Below are 17,974 nucleotides of genomic sequence, written 5' to 3'. Positions count from 1 at the left end.
TCGATGCTGGGTCATGGATGCCTGTCCCTGTAAGTCTGTGCCGCTTTGGGTTTACGACTAGCCATGTCAGCCCGGACTCCTTATCATATGGATGCTAGCGACACTGTCATATACGTGTGCCAAAAGGCGCAAACGGTCCCGGGCAAAGGTAAGGCGACACCCGTGGGAATACCGTGCGTGAGGCCGCAAAGTGATATGAGGTGTTACATGCTAGATCGATGTGGCATTGAGTCGGGGTCCTGACACGATGATAGACAACGATCAACTCAAATCAGACTCTCAGCGCCTTCTACGCAAATGTTGTTGGGAGAGATGAAAAAGTGTGAAGCACACATGACATACATCAAACGTTGTATTGATGCCTTCTAAAAAAAGAAGAACAAACAAATTGGACTGATGGAATATGATATCGGTATACATGACATACATACTATCAAGGCATGCGGATAGACCCCTTAGGTCTGAGGCATCCAGCATGTTCTATCCCAGTTGAAAAATAATACACTTGTGAATTTGGAAATGAACAGAGACCGACCATAAAAAATATAAAGCTAGAACATTAGAAATGTCAACACAAGATAAGAGAGTCGGATCGTTTATATGGTCAGACTTGTGTGAGCCTAGCTATAGCTATGGGCTAGTGCATGGAGTGTGTGTGTGTGTGCACTCCATACGACATGAGCAATGGAAGCACCTGAATGGTGCTGCCCCATCTTCAAGATAGATATAAAAATTGTAGGGCTGCCATTTTCAAAAGGATTCACCCAAAGGAGGGGTATCACATATACGATCTCAATTTAGAATTTCTATTTTCAATACCTTGCAAATAGTTTTATTCTTTTGTTGAAGAATTCATAAATTCAGAAGTTGATAGATTGACTGCTTGTCCACGAATGATATAAAAGGATAAGTACCACAAAGAAATATGAAAATTGCAACATCCTCATCTTAGAAGCTTGCACTTACCAGAGATCTATTAGTTCTATTGTCACTACGATGGGACTATTTTCACAAAAATCACTTTCAGATTTCCATCTTCTGTCATTTGTTCCAAAATCCTGTCAATGGAAATAAAATCTGGTGAAGAGTTCACTCCGCAGGCTATGGCTCACTTGAAAACAACAATTTGGACATTTGCTCCTTCTTATCTTGTATATCATATTTGCCCTTGTCTTGTGTTCCTTCTATGATTAGATTGTATGTATGGACAATCTTTTGCTGACCAATTCGGTATGCACGTCCAATCGTCTGCCTTTTGATAGAAGGGTTCCACACAACATCGAGGGGCACCACACGTGACACTCCAAAGAGGGTGATACCTTTTCCACACATCTTGGTCGATGCAAGCATCACCTTGACCTCCCTCTCCATATCATTGAAGTCCACCATCAAGGCCTTGCGAGTTTTAACGGAGACATTTCCACTCATTACAGGAGCTCATTGTGTTTAGTCCAGTGGAATTGTTTCCTCGGCTGTTCCATGGCCAAGTCCAATGGTTCAAGAAACTGGCTAAACACACACACTCGCTCTTTTAAAGCTTCTCCATTGGAATTTTTATCTTTGCTGAGTGCAATATGTTAGGAAGTCAGCAATAGTATCATTGCCGAGTTCCTAACAAATAAGTACTTGGCAGAAATTAAAACTCCGGGTTGAGTCCGAGGAGTGAATCAATTTTTGGATATTTCTGCATGAACGCGATATTGGACATAATTTCTTGAGGATTTTTTTCTTAGAGTATTGTGTGCTGTTGGCAAACATGTGCCCACAAATTTTAAAGCCTTTTTCGAGCTAATCTTCACCGTCGCGTTGGTGTCAAACCAGCCCGACAATGTTGCTCCAGGGATGCCGACTTGCACTAGATAGATCATCGCTTCGTCGAGCCGAGGTCAACCTCAGTGGATCATCACCTTGGTGAGCCGACCAAGAGTTCAGCATGGCGAAGGCTAAATCATCAGCAATATAGTCGCCCCACGAATTAGACGAGGCGGCCACACTATCATCGCCAACATCCAACACGCCGACCTGCTGCGACTCGTCAGTTGACATGGAGGCTTTGACACCTCGGCTGGACCAGGGGCTTCGACTCGTCAGCTGACCGTGCCGCCACTTCTTGAAGCCAACATACAACACGCCGACCTGCTTCAAGTCATTAGCTTACCGTGCCGCCTCTTCTTCAACACAACATCCCAAAAGCCAAAAATTCAAAGAAGTACATGGAATTTACACATTTTCAAAAGCACGACTTCATTTTTAGAAAAGTGGGTTATACATTTTGACCAAAATAAAGCTGAACTTTTTCTTCAGGTTGTTCTCGTGCAGGAGTCGGGTCCATTGTCTGGGTAATCATTTTCCATCTCCCGGTGATAGACAACGATCAACTCAAATCAGACTCTCAGCACCTTCTACGCAAATGTTGTTTGGAGAGATGAAAAAGTGTGAAGCACACATGACATACATCAAACGTTGTATTGATGCCTTCTAAAAAAAGAAGAACAAACAAATTGGACTGATGGAATATGATATCGGTATACATGACATACATACTATCAAGGCATGCGGATAGACCCCTTAGGTCTGAGGCATCCAGCATGTTCTATCCGAGTTGAAAAATAATACACTTGTGAATTTGGAAATGAACAGAGACCGACCATAAAAAATATAAAGCTAGAACATTAGAAATGTCAACACAAGATAAGAGAGTCGGATCGTTTATATGGTCAGACTTGTGTGAGCCTAGCTATAGCTATGGGCTAGTGCATGGAGTGTGTGTGTGTGTGTGTGCACTCCATACGACATGAGCAATGGAAGCACCTGAATGGTGCTACCCCATCTTCAAGATAGATATAAAAATTGTAGGGCTGCCATTTTCAAAAGGATTCACCCAAAGGAGGGGTATCACATATACGATCTCAATTTAGAATTTCTATTTTCAATACCTTGCAAATAGTTTTATTCTTTTGTTGAAGAATTCATAAATTCAGAAATTGATAGATCGACTGCTTGTTCACGAATGATATAAAAGGATAAGTACCACAAAGAAATATGAAAATTGCAACATCCTCATCTTAGAAGCTTGCACTTACCAGAGATCTATTAGTTCTATTGTCACTACGATGGGACTATTTTCACAAAAATCTCTTTCAGATTTTCATCTTCTGTCATTTGTTCCAAAATCCTGTCAATGGAAATAAAATCTGGTGAAGAGTTCACTCTGCAGGCTATGGCTCACTTGAAAACAACAATTTGGACATTTGCTCCTTCTTATCTTGTATATCATATTTGCCCTTGTCTTGTGTTCCTTCTATGATTAGATTGTATGTATGGACAATCTTTTGCTGACCAATTCGGTATGCACGTCCAATCGTCTGCCTTTTGATAGAAGGGTTCCACACAACATCGAGGGGCACCACACGTGACACTCCAAAGAGGGTGATACCTTTTCCACACATCTTGGTCAATGCAAGCATCACCTTGACCTCCCTCTCCATATCATTGAAGACCACCATCAAGGCCTTGCGAGTTTTAACGGAGACATTTCCACTCATTACATGAGCTCGTTGTGTTGAGTCCAGTGGAATTGTTTCCTCGGCTGTTCCATGGCCAAGTCCAATGGTTCAAGAAACTGGCTAAACACACGCACTCGCTCTTTTAAAGCTTTTCCATTGGAATTTTCATCTTTGCCGAGTGCAATATGTTAGGAAGTCAGCAATAGTATCTTTGCCGAGTTCCTAACAAATAAGTACTCGGCAGAAATTAAAACTCCGGGTTGAGTCCGAGGAGTGAATCAATTTTTGGATATTTCTGCATGAACGCGATATTGGACATAATTTCTTGAGGATTTTTTTCTTAGAGTATTGTGTGCTGTTGGCAAACATGTGCCCACAAATTTTAAAGCCTTTTTCGCGCTAATCTTCACCGTCGCGTTGGTGTCAAACCAGCCCGACAATGTTGCTCCAGGGCTGCCGACTCGCACTAGATAGATCATCGCTTCGTCGAGCCGAGGTCAACCTCAGTGGATCATCACCTTGGTGAGCCGACCAAGAGTTCAGCATGGCGAAGGCTAAATCATCACCAATATAGTCGCCCCACGAATTACACGAGGCGGCCACACAATCATCGCCAACATCCAACACGCCGACCTGCTGCGACTCGTCAGTTGACATGGAGGCTTTGACACCTCGGTTGGACCAGGGGCTTCGACTCGTCAGCTGACCGTGCGGCCACTTCTTGAAGCCAACATACAACAGGCCGACCTGCTTCAAGTCATTAGCTTACCATGCCGCCTCTTCTTCAAGACAACATCCCAAAAGCCAAAAATTCAAAGACGTACATGGAATTTACACATTTTCAAAAGCACGACTTCATTTTTAGAAAAATGGGTTATACATTTTGACCAAAATAAAGCTGAACTTTTTCTTCAGGCTGTTCTCGTGCAGGAGTCGGGTCCATTGTCTGGGTAATCATTTTCCATCTCCCGATGATAGAAAAACGATCAACTCGAATCAGGCTCTCAGCACCTTTTACGCAAATGTTGTTGGGAAGTGATGAAAAAGTGTGAAGCACACATGACATACATCAAACGTTGTATTGATGCCTTCTAAAAAAACAAAAACAAACAAATTGGACTGATGGAATATGATATCAGTATACATGACATACATACTATCAGGACATGCCAACAGACCCTTAGGTCTGGGGCATCCAACATGTTCTATCCCAGATTGAAAAATAATACACTTATGAATTTGGAAATGATAAGAGACCAACCATAACAAATATAAAGCTAGAACATTAGAAATTTCAACACAAGATAAGAGAGTCCGATCGTTTATATGGTCAGACTTGTGTGAGCCTAGCTATAGCTATGGGCTAGTGCATGGAGTGTGTGTGTGCACTCCATACGACATGAGCAATGGAAGCACCTGAATGGTGCTGCCCCATCTTCCATATAGATATAAAAATTGTAGGGCTGCCATTTTCAATTTTTTTCACCCAAAGGAGGGGTATCACATATACGATCTCAATTTAGAATTTCTATTTTCAATACCTTACATATAGTTTTACTTCTTTTGTTGAAGAATTCATAAATTTAGAAGTTGATAGATCGACTGCTTGTCCACAAATGATATAAAAGGATAAGTACCACAAACAAATATGGAAATTGCAACATCCTCATCTTAGAAACTTGCACTTACCAGAGATCTATTAGTTCTATTGTCACTACGATGGGACTATTTTCACAAAAATCTTTTTCAGATTTTTCATGTTCTGTCATTTCTTCCAAAATCCTGTCAATGGAATTAAATTCAGATGAAGAGTTCACTCCGCAGGCTGTGGCTCACTTCAAAAAAGCAATTTGGACATTTGCTCCTTCTTAGCTTGTATATCATATTTGCCCTTCTCTTGTGTTCCTTCTGTGATTAGATTGTATGTATGTACAATCTTTTGCTGACCAATTCGATATGCACGTCCAATCGCATGCCTATTGACAGCAGGGTTCCACACAACATCGATCTAGGGGCACCACATGTGACACTCCAAAGAGGGTGATACCTTCTCCACACATCTTGGTCGATGCAAGCATCCCCTTGACCTCGCTCTCCATCTCATTGAAGTCCACCATCAAGGCCTTGCGAGTTTTTACGGAGACATTTCCACTCATATACAGGAGGTCATTGTGTTTAGTCTAGTTGAACTGTTTCCTCGGCTGTTCCATGGCCAAGTCCAGTGGTTCAAGAAACTGGCTAAACACAGCACTCACTCTTTTAAAGCTTCTCCACTGGAATTTTCGTCTTTGCCGACTGCAATTTGTTAGGAAGTCAGCAATAGTATCTTTACCGAGTTCCTAGCAAAGAAGTACTCGGCAGAAATTAAAATTCCGGGTTGAGTCCGAGGAGTGCATCATTTTTTGTATATTTCTGCATGAACGCGATATTGGACATGCTTTCTTGAGGATTTTTTTTCTTAGAGTATTGTGTGATGTTCTCAAACATGTGCCCATAAATTTTAAAGCCTTTTCGAGGTAATCTTCACTGTCACGTTGGTGTCAAACCAGCCCGACAATCTTGCTCCAGGGCTGCCGACTTGCAATAGATAGATAATCGCTTCGTCGAGCCGAGGTCAACCTCATTGGATCAACACCTTGGTGCGCCGACCAAGAGATCGGCATGGTGAAGGCTAAATCATCACCAATATCGTCGCCCCTCGAATTACATGAGGCGGCCACACTATCATCGCCACACAGTTACTTCATCAACCTGGGATCGACCGCGTCACAAATTTTGACCTGCGTCGGCATCACAATGCCACCTCTTCTTCAAGCCAATATCCAACACGCCGACCTGCTCCGACTCGTCAGCTTCAACTCATTAGCCAACATACAACATGCCGACCTGCTTCAACTCATTAGCTGACCGTGCCACCTCTTCTTCAAGACAACATCCCAAAAGCCAAAAATTCAAAGACGTACATAGAATTTACACATTTCGAAAAGCACGACTTCTTTTTTTGAAAAGTGGATGATACATTTTGACCAAAATAAATCTAAACTTTTTCTTCAGGTTCTTCTCGTGCAGGAGTCGGGTCCATTGTCTGGGTAATCATTTTCCATCTCTCGATGATAGACAACGATCAACTCGAGTCAGGCTCTCAGGACCTTCTACGCAAATGTTGTTGGGAAGTGATGAAAAGTTTGAAGCACACATGATATACATCAAACGTCGTATTGATGCCTTCTAAAAAAAGAAGAACAAATAAATTGGACTGATGGAATATGATATCAGTATACATGACATACATACTATCAAGGCATGCGGATAGACCCCTTAGGTCTGAGGCATCCAGCATGTTCTATCCCAGTTGAAAAAAAATACACTTGTGAATTTGGAAATGAACAGAGACCGACCATAAAAAATATAAAGCTAGAACATTAGAAATGTCAACACAAGATAAGAGAGTCCGATCCTTTATATGGTCAGACTTGTGTGAGCCTAGCTATAGCTATGGGCTAGTGCATGGAGTGTGTGTGTGTGTGCACTCCATATGACATGAGCAATGGAAGCACCTGAATGGTGCTGCCCTAGATATAAAAATTGTAGGGCTGCCATTTTCAAAACAAATCACCCAAAGGAGGGGTATCACATATACGATCTCAATTGAGAATTTCTATTTTCAATACCGTACAGATAGTTTAATTCTTTTGTTGAAGAATTCATAAATTCAGAAGTTGATAGATCGACTGCTTGTCCACAAATGATATAAAAGGATAAGTACCACAAAGAAATATGAAAATTGCAACATCCTCATCTTAGAAGCTTGCACTTACCGGAGATCTATTTGTTCTATTGTCACTGCGATGGGACTATTTTCACAAAAATCTCTTTCAGATTTTCATCTTCTGTCATTTGTTCGAAAATCCTGTCAATGGAAATAAATTCTGGTGAAGAGCTCACTCCGCAGGCTGTGGCTCACTTGAAAACAACAATTTGGACATTTGCTCCTTCTTATCTTGTATATCATATTTGCCCTTGTCTTGTGTTCCTTCTGTGATTAGATTGTATGTATGGACAATCTTTTGCTGACCAATTTGGTATGCACGTCCAATAGTCTGCCTTTTGATAGAAGGGTTCCACACAACATTGAGGGGCACCACAAGTGACACTCCAAAGAGGGTGATACCTTTTCCACACATCTTGGTCGATGCAAGCATCACCTTGACCTTGCTCTCCATATCATTGAAGTCCACCATCAAGGCCTTGCGAGTTTTAACGGAGACATTTCCACCCATATACAGGAGCTCGTTGTGTTTAGTCCAGTGGAATTGTTTCCTCGGCTGTTCCGTGGCCAAGTCCAATGGTTCAAGAAACTGGCTAAACACACGCACTCGCTCTTTTAAAGTTTCTCCATTGGAATTTTCATCTTTGTTGAGTGCAATATGCTAGGAAGTAAGCAATAGTATCTTTGCCGAGTTCCTAACAAATAAGTACTTGGCAGAAATTAAAACTCCGGGTTGAGTCCGAGGAGTGAATCAATTTTTGGATATTTCTGCATGAACGCGATATTGGACATAATTTCTTAAGGATTTTTTTCTTAGAGTATTGTGTGATGTTGGCAAACATGTGCCCACAAATTTTAAAGCCTTTTTCGAGCTAATCTTCACCGTCGCGTTGGTGTCAAACCAGCCCGACAATGTTGCTCCAGGGCTGCCGACTTGCAGTAGATAGATCATCGCTTCGTCGAGCCGAGGTCAACCACAGTGGATCATCACCTTGGTGAGCCGAGCAAGAGTTCGGCATGGAGAAGGCTAAATCATCACCAATATAGTCGCCCCATGAATTACACGAGGCGGCCACACTATCATCGCCAACATCCAACACGCCGACCTGCTGCGACTCGTCAGTTGACATGGAGGCATTGACACCTCGGCTGGACCAGGGGCTTCGACTCGTCAGCTGACCGTGCTGACACTTCTTGAAGCCAACATACAACACGCCGACCTCCTTCAAGTCATTAGCTTATCGTGCCGCCTCTTCTTCAAGACAACATCCCAAAAGCCAAAAATTCAAAGACGTACATGGAATTTACACATTTTCAAAAGCACGACTTCATTTTTAGAAAAGTGGGTGATACATTTTGACCAAAATAAAGCTGAACTTTTTCTTCAGGTTGTTCTCGTGCAGGAGTCGTGTCTTGGTAATCATTTTCCATCTCCCGATGATAGACAACGATCAACTCGAGTCAGGCTCTCAGCACCTTCTACGCAACTTTTGTTGGGAAGTGATGAAAAAGTGTGAAGCACACATGACATACATCAAACGTTGTATTGATGCCTTCTAAAAAAACAAAAACAAACAAATTGGACTGATGGAATATGATATCGGTATACCTGACATACATACTACCAGGACATGCCAACAGACCCCTTAGGTCTGAGGCATCCAACATGTTCTATCCCAGATTGAAAAATAATACACTTGTGAATTTGGAAATGATAAGAGACCAACCATAACAATTATAAAGCTAGAACATTAGAAATGTCAACACAAGATAACAGAGTCCGATCGTTTATATGGTCAGACTTGTGTGAGCCTAGCTATAGCTATCGGCTAGTGCAAGGAGTCTGTGTGTGCACTCCATACGACATGGCAATGGAAGCACCTGAATGGTGCTGCCCCATCTTCCTGATAGATATAAAAATTGTAGGGCTGCTATTTTCAAAAAAAAATCACCCAAAGGAGGGGTATCACATATACGATCTCAATTTAGAATTTCTATTTTCAATACCTTACACATAGTTTTACTTCTTTTGTTGAAGAATTCATAAATTTAGAAGTTGATAGATCGACTGCTTGTCCACAAATGATATAAAAAATTAAGTACCACAGACAAATATCAAAATTGCAACGTCCTCATCTTAGAAGCTTGCACTTACCAGAGATTTATTAGTTCTATTGTCACCACGATCGAGGGGCACCACATGTGACACTCCAAAGAGGGTGATACCTTCTCCACACATCTTGGTCGATGCAAGCATCACCTTGACCTCGCTCTCCATATCATTGAAGTCCACCATCAAGGCCTTGCGAGTTTTAAGAGAGACATTTCCACTCATATACAGGAGCTCGTTGTGTTTAGTCCAGTTGAACTGTTTCCTCGGCTGTTCCATGGCCAAGTCCAATGGTTCAAGAAACTGGCTAAGCACACGCACTCGCTCTTTTAAAGCTTCTCCACTGGAATTTTCGTCTTTGCCGAGTGCAATATGTTAGCAAGTCAGCAATAGTATCTTTGCCAAGTTCCTACCAAAGAAGTACTCGGCAGAAATTAAAACTCCGTGTTGTGTCCGAAGAGTGCATCAATTTTTGGATATTTCTGCATGAACACGATATTGGACAACTTTCTTGAGTATTATTTTCTTAGAGTATTGTGTGATGTTCTCAAACATGTGCCCATAAATTTTAAAGCCTTTTTCGAGCTAATCTTCACTGTCGCGTTGGTGTCAAACCAGCCCGACAATGTTGCTCCAGGGCTACCAACTTGCACTAGATAGATCATCGCTTCGTCGAGCCGAGGTCAACCTCATTGGATCATCACATTGGTGAGCCGACTAAGAGTTCGGCATGTGAAGGCTAAATCATCACCAATATCATTGCCCCACGAATTACACGAGGAGGCTACACTATCATCGCCACATACTTACTTCATCAACCTGGGATTGACCGCATCACAAATTTTGACCTGCGTCGGCATCACCATGCCGCCTCTACTTCAAGCCAACATCCAACAGGCCGACCTGCTCCGACTCGTCAGCTGACATGGAGGCTTTGATACCTCGGCTGGCCGGGGGCTTCGACTCATCAGCTGGCCGTGCCGCCACTTCTTGAAGCCAACATACAACACGCCGACCTGCTTCAAGTCATTAGCTTACCGTGCTGCCTCTTCTTCAAGACAACATCCAAAAAGCTAAAATTAAAAGACGTACATGGAATTTACACATTTTGAAAAGCACGACTTCATTTTTAGAATAGTGGATGATACATTTGGACCAAAATAAAGCTGAACTATTTCTTTAGGTTGTTCTCGTGCAGGAGTCGGGTCCATTGTCTGGGTAATCATTTTCCATCTCCCGATGATAGACAATGATCAACTCGAGTCAGGCTCTCTGCACCTTCTACGCAAATGTTGTTGGGAAGTGATGAAAAAGTGTGAAGCACACATGGCATACATCAAACATTGTATTGATGCCTTCTAAAAAACAAAAACAAACAAATTGGACTGCTGGAATATGATATCGGTATACATGACATACATACTATCAAGACATGCCAACAGACCCCTTAGGTCTGCGGCATCCAACTTGTTCTATCCCAGATTGAAAAATAATACACTTGTGAATTTGGAAATGAACAGAGACCGACCATAACAAATACAAAGCTCGAACAATAGACATGTCAACACAAGATAAGAGAGTCCGGTCGTTTATATGGTCAGACTTGTGTGGGCCTACCTATAGCTATGGGCTGGTGCATGGAGTGTTTGTGCGCACTCCATAAGGCATGAGCAATGGAAGCACCTGAATGGTGCTGCCCCATCTTCCCGATAGATATAAAAATTGTAGGTGTGCCATTTTCAATTTTTTCACCCAAAGGAGGGGTACCACATATTCGGTCTCAATTTAGAATTTCTATTTTCAATACCTTACAAATAGTTTTACTTCTTTTGTTGAAGAATCCACAAATTCAGAAGTTGATAGATCGACTGCTTGTCCACAAATGATACAAAACGATAAGTACCACAAACACATATGGAAATTGCAACATCCTCATCTTAGAAGCTTGCACTTACCAGAGATCTATTAGTTCTATCGTCACTACGATGGGACTATTTTCATAAAAATCTCTTTTAGATTTTCATCTTCTGTCATTTGTTCCAAAATCCTGTCAATGGAAATAAATTCTGATGAAGAGTTCACTCCGCAGGATGTGGCTCACTTGAAAACAACAATTTGGACATTTGCTCCTTCTTAGCTTGTATATCATATTTGCCCTTCTCTTGTGTTCCTTCTGTGATTAGATTGTATGTATAGACAATCTTTTGCTGACCAATTCGATATGCATGTCCAATCACCTGCCTTTTGATAGAACGGTTCCAAACAACATCGATCGAGGGGCACCACACGTGACACTCCAAAGAGGGTGATACCTTCTGCACACATCTTGGTCGATGCAAGCATCACCTAGACCTTGCTCTCCATATCATTGAAGTCCACCATCAAGGCCTTGCGAGTTTTAACGGAGAAATTTCCACTCATATACAGGAGCTCGTTGTGTTTAGTCCAGTTGAACTGTCTCCTCGGCCGTTCCATGGCCAAGTCCAATGGTTCAAGAAACTAGCTAAACACACGCACTCTCTCTTTTAAAGCTTCTCCACTGGAATTTTCGTCTTTACCGAGTGCAATATGTTAGGAAGTCAGCAATAGTATCTTTGTCGAGTTCCTACCAAAGAAGTGCTAGGCAGAAATTAAAACTCCGGGTTGAGTTCGAGGAGTGCATCAATTTTTGGATATTTCTGCATGAACGCGACATAGGACATACTTTCTTGAGGAGTTTTTTCTTAGAGTATTGTGTGCTATTCTCAAACATGTGCCCACAACTTTTAAAGCCTTTTTCGAGCTAATCTTCACCGTCGCGTTGGTGTCAAACCAGCCCGACAATGTTGCTCCAGGGCTGCCAACTTGCACTAGATAGATCATCGCTTCGTCGAGCCGAGGTCAACCTCAGTGCATCATCACCCTGGTGAGCCGACCAAGAGTTCGGCATGGCGAAGGCTAAATCATGAGCAATATCGTCGCCCCACGAATTACACGAGTCGTCCACACTGTCATCGCCACACAGTTACTTCATCAACCTGGGATCGACCGCGTCACAAATTTTGACATGCTCGGCATCACCATGCTGCCTCTTCTTCAAGCCAACATCGAACACGCCGACCTGCTCCGACTCGTCAGCTGACATGGAGGCTTTGACACCTGGGCTCTACCGGGGGCTTCGACTCGTCAGCTGACCGTGTCGCCACTTCTTCAAGCCAACATACAACATGCCGACCTACTTCAACTCATTAGCTGACTGCGCCACCTCTTCTTCAAGATAACATCCCTAAAGCCAAAAATTCAAAGACGTACATGGAATTTACACATTTTGAAAAGCATGACTTCGTTTTTAGAAAAGTGGATGATTCCTTTTGACCAAAATAAAGCTGAACTTTTTCTTCAGGTTGTTCTCGTGCAGGAGTCGGGTCCATTGTTTGGGTAATCATTTTCCATCGCTCGATGATAGACAACGATTAACTCGAGTCAGGCTCTCAACACCTTCTACGCAAATGTTGTTGGGAAGTGATGAAAAAGTGTGAAGCACACATGACATACATCAAACGTTGTATTGATGCCTTCTAAAAAGCAAAAACAAACAAATTGGACTGATGGAATATGATCTCAGTATACATGACATACATACTATCAAAACATGCCAACAGACCCCTTAGGTCTGAAGCATCTAGCTTGTTCTATCCCAGATTGAAAAATAATACACTTGTGAATTTGGAAATGAACAGAGACCAACCATAACAAATATAAAGGTCGAACAATAGAAATGTGAACACAAGATAAGAGAGTCCGATCGTTTATATGGTCAGACTTGTGCGAACTTAGCTATAGCTATGGGCTGGTGCATGGAGTGTGTGTGTGCACTCCATACGGCATAAGCAATGGAAGCACCTGAATGGAGCTGCCCCATCTTCCAGATAGATATAAAAATTGTAGGTCCACCATTTTCAATTTTTTCACCCAAAGGAGGGGTACCACATATACGATCCCAATTTAGAATTTCTATTTTCAATACCTTACAAATAGTTTTACTTCTTTTGTTGAAGAATCCATAAATTCATAATTTGATAGATCGACTGCTTGTCCACAAATGATATAAAACGATAAGTACCACAAAAAAATATAGAAATTGCAACATCCTCATCTTAGAAGCTTGCACATACCAGAGATCTATTAGTTCTATTGTCACTACGATGGGACTATTTTCACAAAAATGTCTTTTAGATTTTCATCTTTTGTCATTTGTTTCGAAATCCTGTCAATGGAAATAAATCCTGATGACGAGTTCACTCCGCAGGCTGTGGCTCACTTGAAAACAATAATTTGGACATTTGCTCCTTCTTAGCTTGTACATCATATTTGCCCTTCTCTTGTGTTCCTTCTGTGATTAGATTGTATGTATGGACAATCCTTTGCTGATATGCACGTCCAATCGCCTGCCTTTTGACAGAAGGGTTCCACACAACATCGATAGAGGGGCACCACACGTGACACTCCAAAGAGGGTGATACCTTCTCCACACACACTGGTGGAAAAACAGGCTTCCGTCCAGCCCCATAAGTCGCGAAGCTGTAGGAACCGCGACTAATGGGACCTTTAGTCGCGGTTCTGGAGGTGAACCGCGACCAAAGGCCTGGGCCCAGGGCGCTCGGTGGCCAGCTGGCGCACGTGAGGGTCTTTAGTCGCGGTTGGCCAGGACAACCGCGACTAGGCCTTCGGGCACCTTTAGTCACGGTTTGCCAGACCAACCGCAACTAAAGCCCCTCCCCTATATATACCCATCCAGCAGCCAACACTTAGCCATTTGGAGCCATTCTCTTCACAAGTGGGTGTAGGTTTGCTTTTGGTTCCTCTTATGCACATAAGGTGTTTGATGAAATGCCCCAAGAGCATGAAACAAACATGACATGAAGTGTTGGAGCCACACTCCTCGATCGCGGTTAGCAACTTGATGAACCTTTGATGTGTCATTGATAAAATATGCATGTGTGCAGTTCATTGTTTAATTTATATTGTTTGTAGCTAGTTAGTTTAACAAATGCATGATGGTTAATTATATATTTTATATTATAATAATGCAGATGAATCGGCAATGGATGTACGGTAACCGACTCTCCGGCGAGTTCACTACGGGTTTGAAAGATTTCCTCGTAGTGGCTAATGCGAACAAGCAGGGGGGTTTTGTTATCTGTCCATTTGTTATCTGTAAGAATCAGAAGGGTTACTCTTCCTCAAGAGATGTTCACATGCATCTGCTTCGGCACGGTTTCATGCCAAGCTATAATTGTTGGACCAAGCATGGAGAAAGAGGGGTTATAATGGAAGAAGATGAAGAAGGGGATGATTTCATCGATGAAAGCTATCTTGCTCATTTCGGTGATACTTTCATGGAGGATGCTGAAGGTGAAGGGGAAGGTGAAGAAGAGGCACGTGATGATCCCGTTGATGATCTTGGTCGGACCATTGCTGATGCACGGAGACGCTGCGAAACTGAAAAGGAGAGGGAGAATTTGGATCGCATGTTAGAGGATCACAAAAAGGCGCTGTACCCCGGATGCGATGATGGTCTGAAAAAGCTGGGCTGCACACTGGATTTGCTGAAATGGAAGGCAGAGGCAGGTGTAGCTGACTCGGCATTTGAAAACTTGCTGAAAATGTTGAAGAATATGTTTCCAAAGGATAACGAGTTGCCCGCCAGTATGTACGAAGCAAAGAAGGTTGTCTGCCCTCTAGGTTTAGAGGTTCTGAAGATACATGCATGCATCAACGATTGCATCCTCTACCGCGGTGAATACGAGAATTTGAATGAATGCCCGGTATGCACTGCATTGCGTTATAAGATCAGAGGCGATGACCCTGGTGACGATGTTGAGGGCCAGAAACCCAAGAAGAGGGTTCCCGCCAAGGTGATGTGGTATGCTCCTATAATACCACGGTTGAAACGTCTGTTCAGGAACAAAGAGCATGCCAAGTTGTTGCGATGGCACAAAGAGGACCGTAAGTCGGACGGGGAGTTGAGACACACCGCAGATGGAACGCAATGGAGAAAGATCGACAGATGGTTCAAAGATTTTGCAGCTGACGCAAGGAACATAAGATTTGCTCTAAGTACGGATGGCATGAATCCTTTTGGCGAGCAGAGCTCCAGCCATAGCACCTGGCCCGTGACTCTATGCATCTACAACCTTCCTCCTTGGTTGTGCATGAAGCGGAAGTTCATTATGATGCCAGTGCTCATCGAAGGTCCGAAGCAACCCCGCAACGACATCGATGTGTACCTAAGGCCATTAGTTGATGAACTTTTACAGCTGTGGGGTGGTGTCCGTGTGTGGGATGAGCACAAACAAGAGGAATTTGACCTACGAGCGTTGCTTTTCGTAACCATCAACGATTGGCCTGCTCTTAGTAACCTTTCGGGACTGTCAAATAAGGGATACAATGCATGCACGCACTGCTTACATGAGACTGAAAGTGTACATTTGCCAAATTGTAAGAAGAACGTGTACCTTGGGCATCGTCGATTTCTTCCGAAAATTCATCCAGTAAGAAAGAAAGGCAAGCATTACAACGGCAAGGCAGATCACCGGCCGAAGCCTGCGGAACGCACTGGTGCTGAGGTATTTGATATGGTCAAGGATTTGAAAGTCATCTTTGGAAAGGGTCCTGGCGGACAATCAGTTCCGAAGGGAGCTGACGGGCACGCAGCCATGTGGAAGAAGAAATCTATATTCTGGGAGCTAGAATATTGGAAAGTCCTAGATGTTTGCTCTGCAATCGACGTGATGCACGTTACGAAGAATATTTGCGTGAACCTCCTAAGCTTCTTGGGCGTGTATGGGAAGACAAATGATACAAAGGAAGCACGGCAGGACCAGCAACGTTTGAAAGACCCTGATGACCGGCATCCGGAATGGTTTCAAGGTCGTGCCAGCTACGCTCTGACCAAAGAAGAGAAGGTCATCTTTTTTGAATGCCTGAGCAGTATGAAGGTCCCGTCTGGATTCTCGTCCAATATAAAGGGAATAATAAACATGGCGGAGAAAAAGTTCCAAAACCTGAAGTCTCACGACTGCCACGTGATTATGACGCAATTGCTTCCGATTGCTTTGAGGGGGCTCCTGCCGGAAAATGTTCGAGTAGCCATTGTGAAGCTATGTGCATTCCTCAATGCAATCTCTCAAAAGGTAATCAATCCAGAAGTTCTACCACGGTTACAGAACGATGTGATCCCATGTCTTGTCAGTTTCGAGTTGGTGTTCCCGCCATCCTTCTTCAATATTATGACGCACCTCCTGGTTCACCTAGTCGAAGAGATTTTCGTTCTCGGTCCTGTATTTCTACACAATATGTTCCCCTTCGAGAGGTTCATGGGAGTATTAAAGAAATATGTTCGTAACCGTGCTAGGCCAGAAGGAAGCATCGCCAAGGGCTATGGAAATGAGGAGGTAATTGAGTTTTGTGTTGACTTTGTTCCTGACCTTAAGCCGATTGGTCTTCCTCGATCGCGGCACGAGGGGAGACTAAGTGGAAAAGGCACGATCGGAAGGAAATCAACGATATGTATGGACGGCCATTCTCTGACTGAAGCACACCACACTGTACTGACCAATTCCAGCTTGGTGGCTCCATTCTTTGAGAAACACAAGAATATTTTACGCTCGGACAACCCGGGGAAGCCTGAATCCTGGATTAGGAAGGCCCACATGGAGACTTTCGGCAGTTGGTTGAGAAAACATTTAATGAATGACAATGATGTTGTAGATCAGCTGTACATGTTGGCCAAGACACCATCTTCGACTATAACGACTTTCCAAGGGTACGAGATAAATGGGAATACATTTTACACGATCGCCCAAGATAAAAAGAGCACCAACCAAAACAGTGGTGTCCGCTTTGATGCAGCAACCGAGAATGGGCAAAAGGTCACATATTATGGTTACATAGAGGAGATATGGGAACTTGACTATGGACCCTCCTTTAAGGTCCCTTTGTTCCGGTGCAAATGGTTCAAGCTAACAGGAGGTGGGGTAAAGGTGGACCAGCAATACGGAATGACAATGGTGGATTTCAACAATCTTGGTTACCTTGACGAACCATTCCTCCTAGCGAAAGATGTCGCTCAGGTTTTCTATGTGAAGGACATGAGTAGCAAACCGAGGAAACGGAAAGATAAGAAAACGATCAGTACATCATGCGATGATCCAAAGCGCCACATTGTTCTTTCAGGGAAAAGAAACATCGTGGGAGTGGAGGACAAGACAGACATGTCAGAAGATTATATATTATTTTTCTGAATTTTTTGATATATTATTTGTATTTTTAACATTTTGAATTGAATTAGTTTTTTTTTCTGAATTTTTTGATATATTATTTGTATTTTTAACATATTGAATTGAATTAGTTCTATTTTTCTTAATTTTTTGATATATTATTTGTATTTTTAGAATTTTGAATTGAATTAGTTTTATTTTTCTGAATTTTTTGATATATTATTTGTATTTTTAAGATTTTGAAAAAGAAAAAGTATTTGGAAAATACCTTTAGTCGCGGTTGGCCTGCCCAACCGCGACTAAAGGTGGTTGCGCGCGGGAACGAAAA

The 17,974-nt window shown here is 42.7% G+C and overlaps 5 pseudogenes; all 5 read right to left on the bottom strand.

Moving 5' to 3' along the window:
• Positions 1–991: 991 nt before the first annotated feature.
• LOC119307379 lies at positions 992–1,481 on the bottom strand (annotated as a pseudogene).
• Positions 1,482–3,108: 1,627 nt separating this feature from the next.
• On the bottom strand, positions 3,109–5,716 carry LOC119306420 (annotated as a pseudogene).
• A 1,630-nt stretch (positions 5,717–7,346) lies between these two features.
• LOC119308898 lies at positions 7,347–9,664 on the bottom strand (annotated as a pseudogene).
• Positions 9,665–11,365: 1,701 nt separating this feature from the next.
• On the bottom strand, positions 11,366–11,860 carry LOC119306892 (annotated as a pseudogene).
• A 1,704-nt stretch (positions 11,861–13,564) lies between these two features.
• Positions 13,565–17,974, bottom strand: part of LOC119306893 — a 7,645-nt pseudogene continuing 3,235 nt past the window's right edge.

This window comes from Triticum dicoccoides, chromosome 5B (assembly GCF_002162155.2).
Source record: "Triticum dicoccoides isolate Atlit2015 ecotype Zavitan chromosome 5B, WEW_v2.0, whole genome shotgun sequence".
Classification (NCBI taxonomy): domain Eukaryota; kingdom Viridiplantae; phylum Streptophyta; class Magnoliopsida; order Poales; family Poaceae; genus Triticum; species Triticum dicoccoides.
This window is presented reverse-complemented; position numbering and strand designations above follow the sequence as displayed.